We start from the raw sequence: 20,725 nt of genomic DNA, 5'->3' as shown, positions 1-20,725 counted from the left end.
CAAATGAATACATGAATGAATAAAGATTTCAGGAGAAACAGGCATTGGTGGGGAGGTATCCCCCCCCCAGTGGAAGCCAGGATTGTCCAAGGTACTGAGATGCTCTTAAAACCTTGGCCTCTATGCCCTGTTGCTGGCCCCTGAGACAAGAAGCTGGAGTAGATGGACCTTCACTGGTCTGATCTTTTGATGTTCTTATGGAGTCCTTGGCCGCCATGCCCTGTTGTTGGCCCTCCAGAGGGACTGGCTGGCCCCTGATTCCCTTCTTCTGCCCACAACAGACACCCCATGAAGTAGGTGAGGCTGAGAGTCCCCTGTGGTAATTGCTCTGCGAGAACAGCTCCATGAGAACTGTGGCTGGTCCAACATTGCCCAGCTGGCTGTGCGTGTGGAGGAGACGTGGGGAACTCAGCCTGATTTCCAGATTAGAGCTCACTGCCCTTAACCTCTATACCAAACTGGAACTGGGAGGGAAAGCAGGTGCTGGAAGGGAAGGCAGCATGGTGTGGTCCAATCTCATCAGATCTAGGAAGCTCAGCAGGGTCACTACTTGGAAGGTAGATCACTAAGGAAGGCTCTGCAGAGGAAGGCAAAGCCCAGCCACCTCTGCTTCTCCCTCGCCTAGGAAGCCCCTTGCTGACATCTCCATAAATTGGAAGCTAAGCAAGGTCAGTACTTGGAAGGGAGACCACCAAGGAAGGCTCTACAGAGGAAGGCAAAGGCCAGCCACCTCTGCTTCCCATTCCCAGAACCATTCAGTTCCAAGTGCAGTCCGGCATCGCCTAACCTCTTGGAGCTTGCAGGTACCTTTGAAATCTTGACTGAAGGCGGTGAGCCTCACCCCAATATGGCTGCCTCTGGAGGCGGAGCCAAGCCAAAATGGCTGCTGTAACTTGGTGTTTTGCTAAGACCCAAATCTCACTATGGCTACTTGTATCACATTCAACCACTGGCAAATCACGATCCTTCCAAAGCTTCTTCACAGAGTCACAGGATCGGTGTGCCAGCGCCATGTGCCATCTGTGAAGGCATTTCTCAAGGCTGCACTTCTCTACCTTGATCGGTGGCCCTCCTTGCCGCTAGGGGGCTCCTTCTCACAAGGATGCCCACAGTCATCTTGGGAGACTCTGTGTCTCCAGTGTCTCTTTGTTAGGAGCACAGGGCTGGCCTCGATTTTCTTAAAGACACAGAAGTTGCCATCCAACTCCAACCGGATCTCTGTCTCCTCATCTTGATTCGCCATTCCTCCCCTTGCAGCCAGCTGGATGACCTTGGGCTAGTCACAGTCCTGTTAGATCTCAGAGCATTTCTGTCAGGGTTCTCTCAGCCCCACCTCCCTCATGGGCCAGGAGATCTTGGCAGCCCTACCAGGGATCCCCTGCTGCTAAGGTGCTTCTGTGCTCTGAGGGACAGTCCTGCAGCATCCCTGAACCCCAAATGTGCAAACTTCAGGATTTAACAAGAATGCGGTCACCATGGTGGCGTAGCTCCCGTCGGAGAACCAGGCCAGCCAGAAGGTCTTTTCTTCTTCCCACTCCTTCATCAGAGCCTGGTACTTCGGACTTTCGACGGTCAGGTTCCTGCCTGAAAGAGGGGACACAGCACCGAGGACTCTCTTAGGACCATCGGGGTCTCTTTCTCTCTCCCCCCACCCCCACATGCCCAGCGGTCGGGGTTGGGATGGCCACGTTTGGAAAGTGTCCCTTCCATTATTCGGATGGAGTGCAGTGATGTAAAAGGATTATTGCAAAAATATAGAATGAAATAAACTGGCATTAATTTAATAATTAAATGTTAGAACATTAAAAGCCAAGATTAAACATCACACCTTAAAATTGTCCAGAATACTTGGGGCAACAAGAACAGTGTGGGAGGCCCAGTCGGAAACGACCGACACAAGAGAAGAAACCTGTGTCTGAAACGGGACCGTCTTAGATGCAGGGCACAGACTTGCTTGCTGCCTTTTTCTTAATTTATTCTGCTAGCAGCGACACACAAAATGGTCATTTCTGCCAAACTGCTTTCATCAGTTGTGGCCACAAGAAATAAAAGTCCATGATAAGAGAACGTAATACTCTGTAAATTCTAATCCGGCAAGCTGGGTTTGATTCCCCACATGCAGCCAGCTGGGTGACCTTGGGCCAGTCACAGCCCTGAAAGTGTTGCTCTGACTGAGCAGTTCTCTCAGAGCTCTCTGAGCACCACCTCCCTCAGAGGGTTTCTGTTGTAGGGAGAGCAAAGGGAAGGCAATTGTAAGCTGCTTCGAGACTCGAGAGAAAAAGCGGCATCTAAGAACCAACTCTTCTTCTTCTTCTTCTTCTTCTTCTTCTTCTTCTTCTTCTTCTTCAGTAATATCTGGGCTCTCCCAGCCTCCCCTCCCTCACAGGGTGTCTGTTGTGGGGAGAGGAAAGGGAAGGCAGTTGGAAGCCGCTTTGAGACTCCTAGAGAAAAGCGGCATAGAAGAACGAACTCTTCTTCTTCTAAAAATTCTTTAAAAATTCATTTACTTCCCACCAATGAAAACTGCACATCCTTTTTTGTACTTATTCATTCGCACTAACTCTTGTTTATTGTGGCCACAACCGATGAAAGAGGTTTGGCAGAAACGATCATTTCTGTGTGTGGCTGCAAGCAAAGTAAAATTAAGAAAATGATATCAAGCAAGTCTGTTTCTTGCATTTGAAATTGTCCCGTTTCAGACACAGCTTTTCTCTATCAGGTTCATCCCACTTGGGGCCCCTAATAGGGGCTGGGTGCTTGTGCGTTCATAGGGGACCGCCCTCAACTGGGTTTCTAGCTGGGCAGAGTCAGACAGAGGGGTCAGCGGTTCCTGATGTTAATCCTGGACTTGACCCGGGGGCTGGCAGGACAGGGCAAGCAGGGCTCTGATCACATTTGGCGGAGCGTTCCCCCAGGATGGGGACAGCACCAAGGAAGGCCTGGCCGTCGCTGAAGTCAGCTTGGTCTCCTCGGAGCCAGGCACCCTGAGCTTACTGGACCTGAGTTGTTGTAGCCTGGGGCTGAGATTTGGAAGGCCGGGGAGGAGGGTTTGGAGAGGGAGGGGGGGCATCAGGCACAGCCCTGCCATGCTGTAAAGGAGACGGGGCATTTCTAACTGAGGAAAATGGGCCGGTTCCTCAAGAACAATCTTTCTAGAGGCGCCCTGAACACTCTCCTGATTCCTCAGGGACTGGTCAAATGGAGTATCATGTCCAGATGACGGGAGGAGATCGTATTGCTGGACTCTGTTCTTGTTCTGGTTCGCCCTTCCTTGGAGTCCTGTGTTCAGTTTTGGGCCCCCCAGTTGAAGAGGGATCTAGACAAACTGGAGCATGTCCAGAGGAGGGCAACAAAGATGGTGAGGGGTTTGGAGATCAAGACGTGGGAGGAAAGGTCGAGGGAGCTTCGTCTGTTTGGCCTGGAGAGGAGACGGCTGAGAGGGGATCTGATAGCCATCTTCAAGTATTTAAAAGGCTGCCATGTAGAGGATGGAGCAGAGTTGTTCTCTATTGCCCTGGAGGGATGGACCGGATCCAATGGGATGAAATTAATTCAAAAGAGATTCTGTCTAAACATTCAGAAGTTCCTGACAGAGCTGTTTCTCAGTGGAACAGGATACCTCGGGAGGTAACAATTCTTCTTCTTCTTCTTCTTCTTCTTCTTCTTCTTCTTCTTCTTCTTCTTCTTCTTCTTCTTCTTCTTCTTCTTCTTCTTCTTCTTAAGCTTTCCTTCATATTATCTTAGTTCTTATTGTGTTGTCTTAACACAGTGGATTGTATTTTTTTGTATAACCATTACCCCTGTGCATCCCATTTTGTATTTTTTTGCTTCTCAGGGCTGGCAGGATTGGGCCCAGCTCCAGGGGGACACCCATACACACAAAACGCAAATGCAAACGCAAACTCACCCACCTGGGCTCCCCAACCGGCCCCGGTGCACCCACCCCATCCGCTGAATGCCTGGCAGAAGCCGGGCCGGCACCTCCGGGACACGAGAGGCTGCTCACCTTGCCAATGGCGCGGTTTGGGATGCAGCCGATCAGCCGGGTCATTCTGGCTAAGGTCATTTCACGTTTGTCGGAGCAAGAGGAGAACGCCAAGGGAAGAAGGAACTGGGAAAGCAAAGCAAGAGGTGATGAGAAAGGAGCCGCATCAGGGGAATCATAGAGTCATAGAATTAGAAGGGCCCTCAAGGGTCATCTAGTCCACCCTCCTGCACAACGCAGGAAGCATCCTTAACCTGAGAATGATAAAGATTGGGGAGTGGGGGGGAAAAGGCAAGTAGAGGGTTGCCAAGGTCTAGGTGTATCCTGGGGGTCTATCAGAATGGTCACTGGTGACAGAGATCAGTTCCCTGGAGAAAATGGCTGCTTTGGAGCTTTTTTAAGGGCTTTGTACCCTGTTGAATTGACCGCTCTTGAGAAGGCCAGATCCTGAAGATGAAACTCAGATACTCTGGCCAGCTCATGAGAAGGAAGCACTCCCTGGAGAAGAGCCTAATGCTGGAAGCCCTTTAGGGCAAAAGAAGAAAGGGACGACAGAGAAGGAGGTGGCTGGATGGAGTCACTGAAGCAGTCGGTGCAAACTTAAATGGACTCCGGGGAATGGTGGGGGACAGGAAGGCCTGGAGGAACATTGTCCATGGGGTCGGACACAACTTCACAACTAACAACAACAACCCCCTTGAGGTCCCTCCCCTCTTTTCCCCAAGCTCCTCTCCCAAATAAAGTCTTGATAATGGAACATGTAAGAAAATAACTCGCAGGGTTGTCAGCCATGAGATTTGCAGCAAGGAAACATGGTGGGAAACAGGATGAGGAGGAGGGGAGGGGGCGTAGCTCCATGGCAGAGCCTCCACTTTGCATGCAGGAGGTCCCAGGTTTGATCCCACGGCATCTCTTGCTGAAAGGACCAATCAGAAGGGGACGTGAAAGCACCCTGCCTGAGACTCTGGGAAGCTGCGGCCAGTCCAAAGGACATAAAAACAGCCACCATGACCAGTGCCCATTGGCAGACTTCTCCTCCATGAATCCACCCCATCCCGCTATTCCTGTGGCCATCACAACACCCTCTGGCAGGGAGTGGACAAGAGTGACCTTGACGGGCCAAGGGTGTGATTCATGAGAAGGCCGCTGGGGAAGGTTCTTCCTCTCCCCTGCCCCACGGGAAGCAAGGCCTCCTGACTAGGGCGTGAATGGCGGGGCCTGCAAGCCAAGCGGCCAATCTAGGCCCTTGCAGGGTTCCTTCAGCTTCCGCTTGGTCCCGCCCCCACTCACCTGCAGAGCGTCCCTAATCAAGGAAGCGTTATAGATCTCCTCCTTGAACTGCTCTCCTCTCTCGTTGACGGTGAAGGTGATCCTATCAATGCAGTCCAGGAACCGCTCCCTGAAAGACGCCTCCTAATCCAGCCAAGAAAAGGTCAGAAAGGTGAAGGTGAGGGGGAAAGAGGAAGAAGGGATCCTGAAGAGAGCCCTTGAAGGGAGGGCCCGAGATCTCCTGTTATTCCCCTTGATCGCCAGATGACGGAGATTCGTTCCCATGGAGAAAACAGCTGCTTTGGAGGGTTGGCTCCACGGCATCATAACCGACTGAGGTCCCTCCCCCACCCCTGCCGCCTCAGGCCCCGCCCCCAAATCGCCAGGTATTTCCCAATCTGGAGCTGGCAACCCTACAGAATTGGGACTGTGCCCCAAGGACCCTTGGGTGAATTCCCCATGTCAACTCCATTGGGCATGTGGTTTCAGGGGGTAGCTGTGTGGTCTGCAGGAGAAAAGCAAGTTTGGAGTCCAGGAGCGTGGCACAGGTGATAAGAAGGGTGGCCTCTAATCTGGAAAGCCGGGTTTGATTTCCCACTGCTCCTCCACAGGCAGCCAGCTGGGTGACCTTGGACCAGTCCCAGTTCTCACAGAGCTCTCTCAGCCCCACCTACATCATGGGGCGTCTGTTGTGAGGAGAGGGAGGCAAGGGGATTGGGAGCTGTTTTGGGGTACACCAACCAACTCTTCTTCTTCTACAATTTACATGAACCATGGATTCGAGCCCAACAGCACCTTGTTATGATTCATATGCACAAAAGATGAGAAAGAGCCACAGTTCCGGGGCACCTTAAAGACAAACACTTTTGATCGGAAGAAGTGAGACGCGACTCACAAAAGCACCTCCCCTGCCACCAATTTCCGTCCTTCTTTCAGATGCTCCTGGACTCTGGCTTTTTTCCTGCTGCTCCAGACTACCCATCTCATCTGTCTCCATGGAAAGTACTGAGGTTAACCACAGAGGATGGAAAGCCAGAGGAAGTGAGCAGCGTGCTGCAGGAGTCTGTCTCTTCCCTGCGGCTCCAGACAAACTACCACAGAGACCCAATCTGACTTATCCCCGTGGCAGTTCACCTTTCTAACAACCCTCTTGGCCTGCAGACTGCTTTATGCACACTTTGGGGCGTGGCCTAGAGCCGTTTGGCTCAAACCACCTCGTAATGACGGTCCCTGGCGAAGGGAGATTTGATCCTTGAAAGCTCAAACTCTGAAAGAGCGAGGTGGTCCCTAAGTGCAGCCTGGTTAAGAGTGGCAGCCTCTGATCTGAAGAGCCGGGTTTGATTCCGCACCCCACTTTCACAGGCAGCCAGCTGGGAGACCTTGGGCCAGTCCCAACTCTTTCAGAGCTCTCCCCTCCCTCACAGGGTGGCTGTTGGGGGAGAGGAAGGGAAGGCAACTGTAAGCCACTTTGAGACTCCTTCAGTAGAGAAAAGTGGGGGGCAAACAGCAACTCTTCTAAGGTGCTGCGGGGTTGGAAATTAACAATTCCCTTCCTGAAAGTGTAGGAATTATGAGTGATGCCAGACATTGCTCTGGAGAGGAGACACCTGCCCCTCCCCAACCGCCCCCACTCAAAGTTCGTCTTCCAGGTGGCTATACTGCCCCAGTTTTCGGGCCAGGGTCCAATCCTGTCTGAGAATCACAGCATCTCATTGCTCTGCCATGACCTTCCCTCCACGCTTGATTCAGAAATGGAGACCCTTTGGCCATCTTGGGGGGGGGGGGACATTTTGATGGCTTCAGCCGGCTTTCTTTAACCCAAGCTGCTGAATTTGGTGGGGGTGACCACCAGCCCTCCTTATCCCTGGCTACTCCAATCGTGTGACGGGAGGGTAGGAGAGAGTGTTAAGGTCTCTCTGGGAGATTTTCAATCTGTCTCTCTCATCTGGGGGGGGGGATTTCCCGGAGAGGCTTAAGGGGGCAGCGGTTTATCCGCTACTACAGAACACATTGCTGGATCCTCACAACCCAGTAAATTACGGCCCGGTTACCTTCGGGCGTTTCTGGGAAAGGGCTGTGGTGGATCTGCTCCTGGCATGCTTGGAGGGAAGTTTGACCCTTGACCCGTATCAGTCTGGCTTCCGACCTGGCCATTGGGTGGAGACGGTGCTGGCTGCCCGGATGGACGACCTCCGGAACGAGCTCGGGAGTGGCGGGTCAGCACTCCTTGGGAGGTTGGATCTGTTGCTGGCGTTTGACATCGTGGAACACGGCTTGTTCCACCAGCTCGCCGGGACTGGAATTCGGGGGACAGCCCATAAATGGCTGATCTCCTTCCTCCAGAACCGGACACAGGTCCCCTGGCCCCAGACCAATATCGGGTCTTGTCAGGACAGTGCCTCTGAGCATGCACAGAGTGCATTTCCCATGCTATTTAGACAAACCGTGAGAGGGAGTGAGAGGAGGGAGGCTTTCTTACATGCCCTGGGTAATGCCGACAGACACGTTGGGGTCAGGAAGGAATTTCCCTCCAGGTTAGATTGTCTCAGGGATCCTGGTGGATATTTGCCTTCTTGTTGTAATAGAGCAGAGGTCCAAGGGTGAGGGATATAGCTGTGCGTTTATATATTTATTCATATTTTTAAATTCCATTTATATACTGCCCTCCCTGCAAGCGGGCACAGCTGCAGAGTTTCCTGTGTTGTGCAGGGGGTTGGTCTAGATGACTCTTGGGGCGGCCTTCCGGCTCTGTCTTTCTATGCGCCTGTGTTTCTATTGAGGAATTACAGCCCATGTCCACTCGCGTCATGCTGGAGAAGTTGTCGGCCTTCCAGATTGAAGGAGACATGTGGCTGAGTCTCTCTGTTCTGAAAATTATCCCCTACTTAAAACTTCCCCCTTAATCCACCCAGAGGACACAGGGGGTGAATCAAGGGTCGTCAGCTGGAGAAGATGCAGGAAAAACTCACTACAGCATGGAGGGTCTAAGGAAGACTTTCTCAACTTATTTTTACCTTTGTGAAACCCCTGAAGTGGTGCGATGCTGCAGACTATGGTTAGGAAGCAGAGCTGTGTCCACGCCCACCCAGAGCCCCTCCCCTCCCCACCCCCCAGGCCCATCACTGGCCATTTTGAGAGGAGGGGAGGTTAACATGTCCATATATGGTCATCTCACCTGATAAATGTTTGCATTTTTTAAAATATATGTATATATATAAATTAACAAACTCCCACCCATTTGGGGAACCCTTCCAAGGCCATCAAGAAACCCCAGGGTTTCATGAAACACTTTTTTGAGAAAGCCTGGTCTAAGGGTTGCCATTTTCCAGGTAGACAAGCAGGAAACAAACCACGTGGCTCAATAAATCTTGTAGGTAACAGAGGAAATTTTGTGTGCCAGCTGGAGCTCAGCATTAAACAAGGAGAAAAGTTCTTATCTTCTGAGTCTTTCATAGACCTCCTCAAGAAAACCACAGACTAGATTAACAGGTACTATCTAGTTTTATTGTTAGACGTGAAATGACCCCTATCCTGTTTCTAAGAGACTTTGAGCTCTGCTTGAATTTTTGGGTCGCATACAGTCATGATTACAAAGCTGAGGAAGTCTCATAACGAAACTAGCTGGTACCTCGGATTCTCGTCAGTGGTTGTTGTGAGGAGGAGGATTGAAAACTCTAACAATAAGAACTTTTCTTCATGTTTAATGTTGATTTCTAGTTGGCACACACAAATTCTTCGGTTACCTGCGAGATTTCTAGATCCACAGTTTTCGTTTTCCTGTTTGCATACATCCTCCTCTGTGTATTTCTACCTTGTTATGTTTTGGTTGGGTCTGGAGGTCAACTGGAGTTGCCTCTGCTTTCCCGACAAGACAGACCAGTTCTCTTGGAGGGAATGGCTGCTTGGCCGGGGGGAGTCTGAGGTGTCTTATCCTGCTGAGGTTTCTCCCCGCCATCCATCCCTCAATCTCCAGGAATTCCCCAACCCACAGCTGGCAACCTGAGGAAGCTTCTATTTGTAAGGAAGGCAGAATGCTGATACCTGATGAGCTTCCTGAAGAAACTTCTGCATTACATTTAGAGCTTCTTTTACTTCTGCCTCAGAGGCCGCTGAACTAAAAGTTGTGTCTGATGCCGAAGTTGGGGAATCTGCAGAGGAAGGACAACGTTCTTAAGGACCGTCACTTGACTGAGCTCATGCTGTCTCAGCTGCTTTCGAGAAAAACCCACTCCAACTCCAGAGAATAAAGACTGGTCACCAAAAGGCCATCAGAAACTTGGTTTATCTATTTAACTTTATTTTTATCCCATCTTTTCTTTCACTGGGGACCCAAAGTGGCTTCTGCCATACTCTACTCCTTCATTTTGCCCTCAAAACAACCCTGTGAGGTTGGTTAGGTTAAGAGAGTGCTTGGTCCAGAGCCACCCCGCAAATTTCCTTGGCACAAACCCGAGTCTCCCAGCTCCTATTTGACACTTTCACTATGCTGTAAAGAGTTAACTTGGGAACTACATAGAATAAGAACCTCAGAAGAGCCCTGCTGGACCAGGCCACGGGCCCATCTCGCCCAGCCTCCTGTCTCACACAGGGGCAAGCCAGTTCCTCTGGAGGGCCAGCAACAAACCAGAGAGGCCAAAACCTTCTAGAAGTGGTGATAGAGTAACTGTGTTTAGGTATGCAAGAGGTAGACCTGTTGAAGAGGGAACCAGCTTGTTTACTTCAGTTTTAGAAACGAGGACTAGGAGCCCTGGATTCAAATAACGGGAAAGGAAGTTCCACTGAAATATTAGGAAGCGTTTTCCAACAGTGAGGGCTACCCCTAGACAGGCTATGCTGCCTTGGAAGGTGGTGGAGTCTCCTTTGTCGGAAGTTTTAGGAGGAGATTGGATGAGCACCTGTGTGATTTTAAAGTCCCTGAGAAGTTAGACGGCTGAACTGGATGGTCTCTGAGACTTTAGTTGACAAGCCTCTCACTTGGGGGAAGGTGCAAACCTAAAATGTTCAGGCTGGAATTTTTAGAAAACGGTTTGAACTGAAGGAGAACAAACAAATCAGGAAGGGGATTGTCCATGGAACTAGCTATTGCAATGCTCATGCATATATATCGCCTTGCTTTTACTGCATTATCTTTCTTCCATCCTTTCTTTCTCTGCCTTCTTTCTTGCAGGCACTCTTCTGCAAACCTCTCTCATGTCACCCCTCAGTTGTCATGTCTCCAAGCTAAAGAGAACAAACACTTTGCCACAGTAGATCTTTTCCACTGGAGAGGCTAGGAACTGAACCCAGGACCAGGGCCATTCTGCATATCTTAGATAATGCGCTTTGAGTGCATGTTAGAAGTAGATTTTCCTGTTCTGCACTGGAAAATCCAGCTGCCAAAGCACATTGAAAGTGCATTATCCTGTGTGTGCGGAATGGGCCTAGGTGTCCTCATGCATGACTAAGACTCCCTGGCCCCTGTGCAAGATGGTCAGGCGAGTAGATGCCCACTGTGCCGCCTTCCCGTCCCCTGGTGTCCTGGGTGGCTAACCTCCGGGTGGGGCCTGGATATCTCTCACTTTCCCAGGAGTGATTGGCTGCTTCGGGTTACGGGCCCAGGGACCTTTTGCCCCGCAGAAGCCCCTCCTCTCCCCAAGCTCTAACCCCAAATCTCCAGGAATTTCCCAGTTCAGATACTTCCCAACCCTCATCCAGGTTCCCAGCTGTTTGTCTTTCCTTGCTAAATGGCATTCTGACAATGACTCAGGTGCAAGAGGCATCCAGCTTACCTGCATGTGTCGGACAAGAGCCTGAGCTGGCCACTTTCAGTAAACCAGCCCGTTGGCGTTCTGGCACTTGGCTGCCATCTTGGGCCTGCTTCTTCTTCGCCCCCCAGGCGTAGGAGGGGCTTGTTGGAGGCAACGGAGATTCTTTCCTGTCATGGAGTCAGAAAAGTTAGAGAAACGTCCTCTTCTCCCCCTTTGAGTTTGTATACATTAACGACCCCCCGTATTGTGACCCCTTCGACTTGACCCATCCTGAAACAAAGCTCCACACCAGGTTTTCTCAACCCGTGTTTGTGAAGCCCTGGGTTTTCTTAATGGTGCATGCTGCAAAGTTTGGGCACCCTTATGGATTGGAAACTGGGGTAATGACAGGAAGCAAAGAGCTATCATCAATGAAGAGCTCTCACCATGGACGGAAGCAAGCAGGGATGTCCCACAAGGGAAGGTATTGCTGGATCAGACCAGGGAAGTTCCATCCAGTCCAACTTCCCGTCTCACACAGGGGCCAGCCAGTTCCTCTGCAGGGCCAGCCACAGGGCGGAGAGGCCAAAACCTTCATAAGACTATCAGCCCTGCTGGATCAGACCAGGGAGGGTCCATCCAGTCCAGCCTCCCGTCTCATACAGGGGCCAGCCAGTCCCTCTAAAGGGCCAGCCACAGGGCAGGGAGGCCAAGGCCTTCCCCTGATAAAACCCTCCAAAGAGACCTGCTGGGTCAGACCAGGGAGGGTCCCTCCAGTCCAGCCTCCCGTCTCCTACAGGGGGCAGCCAGTTCCCCTGGAGAGCCAAACAACGGGGCAGGGAGGCCAAAACCTTCATAAGAGTATCAGAAGAGACTTGCTGGGTCAGACCAGGGACGGTCCCTCCAGTCCAGCCTCCCGTCTCATACAGGGGCCAGCCAGTTCCCCTGGAGAGCCAAACAACGGGGCAGGGAGGCCAAAACCTTCATAAGAGTATCAGAAGAGCCCTGCTGGGTCAGTCCAGGGAGGGTCCCTCCAGTCCAGCCTCCCGCCTCACACGGGCCAGCCAGTTCCCCTGCAGGGCCAGCCACAGGGTACAGAGGCTGAGGGCTTCCCCTTCCCCTGATGTTGCCTCCTGGCTCAGAGATGCAGAGGCTGACTGCCCCAATGGCTATTGCCCATTGACAGACTTTTCCTCCAGAAATCTGTCTAACTTTTCAAGAGCCACTTTGGTTTAGTGGTTAGGAGTGCGGACTTGTAATCTGGCATGCCAGGTTCGATTCTGCGCTCCCCCACAGGCAGCCAGCTGGGTGACCTTGGGCTCACCACGGCGCTGATAAAACTGTTCTGACCGGGCAGTGATATCAGGGCTCTCTCAGCCTCACCCACCCCACAGGGTGTCTGTTGTGGGGAGAGGAAAGGGAAGGCAACTGTAAGCCGCTTTGAGCCTCCTTCAGGTAGGGAAAAGCGACATATAAGAACCAACTCTTCTTCTTCTTCTTCTGATGTTTCCTATGGCCATCACTAGGTCCTCTGGCAGCAAAACCCGCATTTCAATCCCTCTCTTTGCAATGCAGAATTCCCTTTAATACCTCCTGAATGTCCTGCATGTCAGCCACAGAATGGTTGCCCCAATGTGGCCGCTGTGCCTGACCATCCTTTGCGCTGATGAGATCCATGCTCTGTTGTAGCAGCTACTGCCAAGGCAACATTTTTTAAGAATGGCACTGCCAATCAGATCTCCCATGGCCAGCCAGAAGCCAAAGACCCAGCCTGCTCCACCCACCTACTAAATGTTCTTGGGCTCCAGGAAAAGTGCTGGTGGATCGTACTGTGCTGCGCAGGGAAGCCATGTGGGGGACCTCTGCCCCTGAAGCTTTCCCTGTCTCCCGTGCCTTTAACGACAAATGGCTCTGCATAAAACGGCAAGCAATGCTTTGAAAGAGTTTGATAACGGGGTTGATTTGGCGGATCAGGCTTTTATTAGTGGCCCAGGAGCAGAGGCCAGTAAGGAAGTTGGCAACCCCGGAGCCCAGACAGAGTTGCCTTCCCCGATTTCCGCTCTGACCCCCTGCCTGCGTTCTCACAAAGCGTCCCTCCTATCGGCCAAACATTTTGTCCACGATAAGCACCCGGCTCACGTTAAAAACAGGCTTATCAGATGAATGCACAATGAGAAAGCTCAAGTATTTATTTGACCCAATTTGGTATTCATTCTACCCCCCCCCCCCCCCGAATGACAGTCCTGCCAGTTCATGAACAAGGGGACGCCTGCAGTGGGAATTCCCGGGGGGGGAAACGTGAATTGTACTTTCTCAGAAGTGGCCTCAGAAGTGACACCTCCACGGACAGCTGGGCACATTGGATGCAGGATGGGGTGGAATTCTTTAATAGAGGCCTAAACATTTCTTTTGCGCAATCAAACCAGCCACGGAAGCTTCCTGCAAGCAAAAGGTCGCCCCTTTATAGGTGATAGTGGTGTCGTGGGCTCTAATCTGGAAAACGGGGTTTGATTCCCGACTCCTCTTCCACATGCAGCCAGCTAGGTGATCTTGGGCCAGGCCCAGTTCTTCCAGAGCTCTCCCAGCCTCACCTCTGTCACAAGGCTTTTGTGGTGGGGAGGGTAATCTCAGGGCTCTCACAGCCTCCCCCCCCCCTCGGGGTGTCTGTTGTGGGGAGAGGAAAGGGAGGGCGATTGGAAGCCGCTTTGAGCCTCCATTGGGGAGAGAAAAGCGGCATATAAGAACCAACTCTCCTTATTCTTCAGTAATCTCAGGGCTCTCTCAGCCTCCCCCCCCCCCCTCAGGGTGTCTGTTGTGGGGAGAGGAAAGGGAGGGCGATTGGAAGCCGCTTTGAGGCTCCTCCGGGTAATAAAGAGCACGGTACAAACTTCCCAGCTTCTTCTCTGATCATAGAAAAGGGGCCGTGGTTCAGTGGCAGAGCTTTTTTCTTTGGCCCTCCTGAACCTCCTGCCCATCAGCATCATGGGAAGCCCCCCAGTTCAAGTCTTTGGGGGTGGGAGAAGAAATTCTCTGTCCTCTCTCCCCCCCTGAACACGCGAAGCTGCGTGACGACCCTGTTTCCATCCCTGTCAGTCTTCTCTACACAGACGGACAGACAGCGGGATTGAACCTGGGCTCTCCTGCTTGCCAAACAGATGCTTTTCCTCTGAGCCAGGACCCCTGCCAAAAACAGGCAAAGAAAGACACCTTATGTCAAATCCTCAAAGTCCGTCTTGTCTCCTCGGACTAGCAGCACCTCCCCAGGATCTCACACAGAGGTCCTTGACAACACCTGGGATCTGGTCCTTTTGCACTGGAGATGCTGGGGATTGAACTTGTGTGAGGCGGGAGGGTGGATTAGAAGGACCCTCCCTGGTCTGACCCAACAGGGCTCTTCTGGTATTCTTATGAAGGCCTTGGCCTCTCTGCCCTGTGGCTGGCCCTCCAGAGGAACCGGCTGGCCACAGTTGAGACAGGTGGCTGGACTGGAGGGACCCTCCCTGGTCTGACCCAGCAGGGCTCTTATCAGGGGAACTCCAGCTCATCTCCAGTCTAGAGAGGTTAATTCCCCCGAAGGAAAGGGATACTCTGGAGGGAGGACACTGTGTCCTTGTCCCCTACTGAGGTCCCTGTCCTACCCAGCCTCCATCCCCAGATCTCCAGGAGTTTCCCACCTGAATCCGGCTCATTCCCTGCTTGTGGCCAAGGGGAAGGTGGCCATCCGGACACCCTTTTACGTTTGGGTTTGCAGTGAACCCCTCTCTTACCCATTGACCATTTTGCTCAGGAGGCGAGAAGGGGGGCACCCTCTGGGGTCACCGATTCCAAGCGGAGCTGCTCAACGGACAACAGGAAGCGACCAAGGAAGCCAACAAGGGAGCTTTGCCGATATGGAGGTCGTCAAAGCGCTAATGCTGTAGAAGGGAAGGACTATGGCGGTTGGTGATGTCACAGGGGGCGGAGCTATTCAAATAGGGCCACCAACGGATTTTCCCAGGCTGATCAGGAGAGCTTAAGAGCCTCAGGAGAGCCCTGCTGGGCCAGACCAGGGAGGGCCCATCCAGTCTCCAGCAGTGGCCAACCAGGTCCTTTGCAGGTCCAGCAACAGGGAATAAAGGCTGAGGTTGCCTCCTGGTTCTGGGATGCAGAGGTTTAGTGCTTCCCCTCAGTCACTACTCCTTCGGGTTGTGAAAAGCAGGGTATAAACACCCCACTCTTCTTCGTCATCTTCTGTAATGTGCCTGATTCAACACCATATGAGGGATATACAAGTGGGGACATCGGAGGAGATATGCAGTTAGCATATTCCTGGTATTTTTCAAATCCTGTGTCCTGATTGGCTCTACCGGGAGGAGGGGGAGAGCTGCTCCCCTGACAAGTCACCCCAATGGAGGAACACGACACCCCCCGCCACCCCCCGCCCTTCTTCCGCCCTTGTTTGACTTGAAGCAAGTCTTCTTCCTGGGGCAAGACCAGCCTTGCAATCCCCCAAACACAAAGGCTGGATCCCATCTCCACTGGAAGAGGAATGACCTGCAGTCCAGAGGTGGGCATGGACCCCTTACGTGCAGGTCTGGCCCCGTCACACGCGCTGTAATTCACCCGATCTACTGACATGAATTAAATAAAGAATTTTATTATTAATGTTCTTCTGAAATTCTTTCCCTGCCCCCACCCTTATCAAAGCAAGAAGAGGGGGAAATATATTTTTAACCCCCAGCATGAGGAAAGAATTTATTTAGGCCTAATGCGCATCCACTGTGCTCAAATGGGCATTTCTTCCAAGAATCCCTGCAGACTGAGATTCACCACACAGCTTCAGCCCAGCCCAGAAAATTTGCTGCATCCGCGACTTCTGGATCCCCCCAAAGCACCAAAATGGGTCCAGAATTCTTTTAAAAAATCAAGTCTCCTCTAAGCAGGTTGAGATTGCAGCTGTGGTTCTTCCAGCTCCGCTTGACCCTCAACCGCCAAAAGCCAGGGGAAAGCAGCCCCCATCTCAGTCCCAATTAAATACATTGAGTTGCCAAGGAATTGCTGCTTTGAACCCCAATCTGTGCTTGTGCATAAAGATCTTTCCACACCGCTGCAGAAAACCCTCGATGGTGGAACTTGGTGGGTGGCAGACGCCTGCTGCTCCATCACCCCAGCAAGGGAGCGGCCCACCCGGTTCCCTCCTTCCCAACAGGTCCACGTCTTTGTTCGTGTTTCCCCAGGAGGATCCCACCCATCCTGTCCCCAGCCTGGCAGGAGAGCTCCAAGGACAGGGACGCTGGCCCTGGACTCCTCTCCCCCTCCCGAATTAGGGGGCCTCAGTCTGGGGACGCTGCAGGCAGAAGCCACAGCCCCATGCCCACCCAGGGATGCTTTCCACCTGGCAGGAGCCACGTGTGTCCAAGCGGATCGGGGCCTGATGGGGCCCACTAGGTGGAGTGTGAAGCCTGAATTCACCACAAGTCCCAAGGAAATGTAAAATCAGGGTTTGACACAGAGAGGGAGGTCCTACTTTACTCACAAAGCGGCGTTTTCTACCTGTGACAAATCTAGCACTTCTTGGACACCATTTCCAAGACTGCAGAACCCGGCAGGTGGATTTTGAAGCACAAAAGAAAACGGGTTCTGGTATAGAAACACTCCCGTCCCCAAACCCAGCAGTGGATTCTTCTCAGAAAGGACGGGACTGCGAATCCAGCAGCTGGCAACAAGGGGAGCCCTTCTGTGCTCGGACACCCCACCAGGGCCTCCCCTCCTCTCTCTGCCTGTCTCAGCTTCAGTCTCCTTCTCAGGGGGCCCCACGATCTGCAGGCAGCAGTCGGCAAACCCCACAAACAGGGGCTCTTGCATGGACTGCCTCAGGAGGGCGCTCTTGGGCCACGGTGAGAAGCAGTTGCCGGAGGTGAGTTTGAGGAGGAGGCCTGGGAGTTCTCTGTGGGGAATAGAGAAAGAAAAGATGCGAGTTCAGATCCCGAGGCTGCGATAGCTCTGAGGGCTGACCTAGCCTTGGCTCAGGCCGACAGAGCTTGCTGTGTCTTTTAATGCCCAGATCAAGCTAAATGCCTTTATATCGGTGCAGAGTTTGGCTGCTGGACATTGCTTCATTCAGCTCTACCATGACTCAAATGATTACATGACAGAACATCTGAAATCGGGACTTTTTTGAGAACAAGCTGCACAATCTCAAACATGGCTGGGTTGAGCCACTACCTTTTGTTCTTGCTGGGCTCTAAGAAACTTTGGGTTGTGTGATCGCTTACAGCAGCAACACAATATTTATTAGCAGAATAGAAGACTACAACCTCTGAGGGTATCCAGGGCTACCCTGGAAAGTGGGCAGGGGGTATCTATCTGGAACCAAAACAAGCCCTGGTCCTGTCTCTGCTGCAGATTTCATCCCTTGAAAGTGCAGGCTGCACGCTTCCCCTTATAACACTGCAAGAAAAGAGATCCTTTTGTCAAAGATGCTCAGGATTCAACCTGGGACCCTTCACTGTAATTTTACGCCCAAAGTGTGTCCCCTGCCCACAATCTGTCCTCTAGTTCTTAAAAACAGAACTGTGTATTTCTATCATAATATATATCTTTAACCGCTCCTGCGGAGCGGATAAAATAATAGACTAAAGGCCCTGAGGGCGGGCCCTGTCCGGGATGAGGAAGGGTGCCCATTGGCCCCTTCCCCTGGACTGACAAGCGGAGGGCCCAATCCTGCCTCCCGATTGGTCCCTGCGCTTGTCAGTCCAGCTCCAAACCGCCAATCAGCAGCTGCATGTAGCTGCATGCAGCTGCTAGCCGCCCTGCCTGAGGACCCGTCCGTCACAGCAACCTGTTTGCAGGATGTTTGAAGGAACGTGTAACTCTTGCTTTTCAGATCTTACTTGTATACGGCCACATGTCTACTTAACAGATAACATTTATGGGCAGGTCTGGTAGACCTGGCCCCCACACTGACAATCTTCTTTCTTGCAGGAGTGTCTCCTCTATTTTTGTCTACCTGTAATATTCATTGTATATCTTTATGCCTTTGAAAACAGTCCTGGGGACGAAAATTGTTCTCAACTGACGTTTTCATTTTTTTTAACAGCTTGGTTATTTCCAGCTCTGCATAAAAGGACTGTAACAACAATAATTATTTAAAACTATATACAACTGGAATATCTAATTACAATATCTATATATCTAATATATCTAATATCTAATTACAATATCTAATATCTATATACAATTCTACTAATATCCACGCTAATTCCACTATCGCAGGAAGAAATGTCTGAGTCTTCCAAAGCAGCTCCTCTGAAGGGTGGCAGATGATGCATCTCTGGCCATGGCTTGCATCACCAGGGGGACCAGGTCCGTGGTATTCAGCTCAGGGTCGCTTTTCACCAAGTTGACGACTAGAAGGAGAGGAGAGAAAAGTCAGAGGGAGGCCGGGCTTTGAGAGGGCAAAGGGCACAGGAGAGAGGGTGGGGACGGGGAGGGAACCGGACAGGTGAGCCAGAGAAGATGGGGAGGCAGATGGTAAGGGTTGCCAACTCCAGGTTGGGAAATACCTGGGGACTTTGGGGGTGGAGTCGAGAGTGGGCAGGGTTTGGGGCAGGGAGCGACCTCAGTGGAGGCTAATGCTAAGGAGTCTGCCCTCCCAAGCAGTCATGAGCGCTAGTCCTACAACTGGCTCTCATGTTGTGTAAGGCTAACAACCTCCAGGCCAAATCTGGAGATATGCCGGTGTTACAGACTCTATCCAGACTACAGAGATCATAGAATACTAGAGTTGGAAGGGACCTCCTGGGCCATCTAGTTCAACCCTCTGCATTATGCAGGACTTTCACAACCCTATCGCTCATCCACTGTCACCTGCTGCCCCCTTGGACCTTCGCAGAATCAGCCTCTCCATCAGATACCTATCCAGCTTCTCTTTAAAAATCTCCAAAAATGGAGAACCTATCACCTCCTGAGGAAGCCTGTTCCACTGAGAAACCGCTCTAACTGTCAAGAACTTCTTCCTGATGTTTAGACAGAATTTCTTTTGCATTAATTTCATCCCACTGGTTCTGGTCCTTCCCTCCGGGGCAAGAGAGAACAACTCTGTTCCATCCTCTAAATTAGTGATTCCCAACCTGTGGGCCGCTGACCACATGTGGTCCGTTGACTAATTGGAGGTGGGCGTGAAGGACGCCTTCTTCCCCCTACCCCGGGCCTTTACTTCATCCCTTACTTCATCCCCCCGGCCCTTTACAACACACTTCAGGTGTCATTGTCTCCCATCACTCCCAGATGGGACTATCTCTTTGCAGAGAAAGAAACTCAGGGTTCCCGTTGATTTGTCACTGTCATGAGTTAAAATTTCCATGAAAATAAAATGTTCCTTATATTCATTGTTGTGGCGTGTCTGTCTTATTTTGAAGGGATGTTTTGAAGGGATGTTTAAACATTACCATAGCGATCAGTGGTTGAGAGTGAACTACCCCCCCCCCCCAACCGGGCCTCAGTAAAATTGTCAAGCGTTGAGTGGTCCCCGGTGATGAAAAGGTTGGGGACCACTGCTCTAAATGGCAGCCTTTTATATGCTTCAAGATGGTTATCAGATCCCCTCTCAGTCGTCTCCTCTCCAGGCCAAACAGGCCAAGCTCCCCCAGCCTTTCTTCATTCATCTTGGTCTCCAAACCCCTCACTATCTTTGTTGCCCTCCTCTGGACACGCTCCAGTTTGTCTACATCCCTTTTCAACTGCGACACCCAAAACTGAACACAGGGCTCCAAATCAGAGTCAAGATCTGTTCTTCAGGAGACAATGGCTGCTTGGGACGGTGGACTCTAGGGCCTCATGACCCACGGAGATCCCTCCCCTCCCGCCCCCAGGGTCCACCCACAAATCTGCTGGAATTCCCCACCAGGAGCTGAGGCCACACACCCTGCTGAGGTTCTTGGCCTACAACAGCCCTCCCATTCCCAAGGTCCACTGACAAATCTGCACGAATCTCCCAACACAGAGCAATCCTCCCTGATGCCATGCTTCAGCCGTGCCCCCCACCAAGAGGTCCTCTAGTCCGTGTGGGAAGTCCAGGGGGCATGGCAACAGAACTGCAACTCACCAGTCGAAATTGCACTCAGGGTGTCTTCACTCCTCGATCCGATAGCGATGATTTCTAGGGACACAAATACCAACCGCGATCAGAGAGGACCAGAGAAGGTTGCCAGCCTATAGATTGGGCAGGGAGATCTCCCAGAATCACAACTGAACTCCAGGGGACAAAGATCAACTCAGCGGAGAAAGCGGAAGCTTTGGAGGGTGGACCCTATAGCATTATACCCACTAAGGTCCTTGAGCTCATCACAGTCCTGTTAGAAGCTGTTCTCACAGAGCTGTCAGAGCTCTCTCAGCCCATCTACCTCACAGGTTGTCTGTTGGGAGGAGAAGGGAAGGCAATTGTCAGCCACTTTGTGACTCCTTGTAGTAGTCAAAAGTGGGGTATAAAAACAACCCTTATTCACTTACAGCCCATCAATGGGGACCAGAGTGGCTTATATCCTACTGTGATGGAACTGGCCTGGGGTTGCACTGGTTTGAGAGGAAATGGGCAGCCATCTTGGACCACATGGCTGCCAGGTGAGCTGAGGAATAAACAAGCAAAACTTGGAACCTCAGAAGGAAGGTGCTGACTCTGTTTTTAACACCAGATAGGGTATGTTTTAGGAGAGGGACAAAAGGGTTGTGATTTACACAATTTCTTTTGACTTGTTGCTTAACTTTG

Source organism: Paroedura picta, chromosome 15 (assembly GCF_049243985.1).
Source record: "Paroedura picta isolate Pp20150507F chromosome 15, Ppicta_v3.0, whole genome shotgun sequence".
NCBI lineage: Eukaryota > Metazoa > Chordata > Lepidosauria > Squamata > Gekkonidae > Paroedura > Paroedura picta.
The sequence above is the reverse complement of the archived record's forward strand: the minus strand, read 5'-3'. Positions refer to the sequence as shown.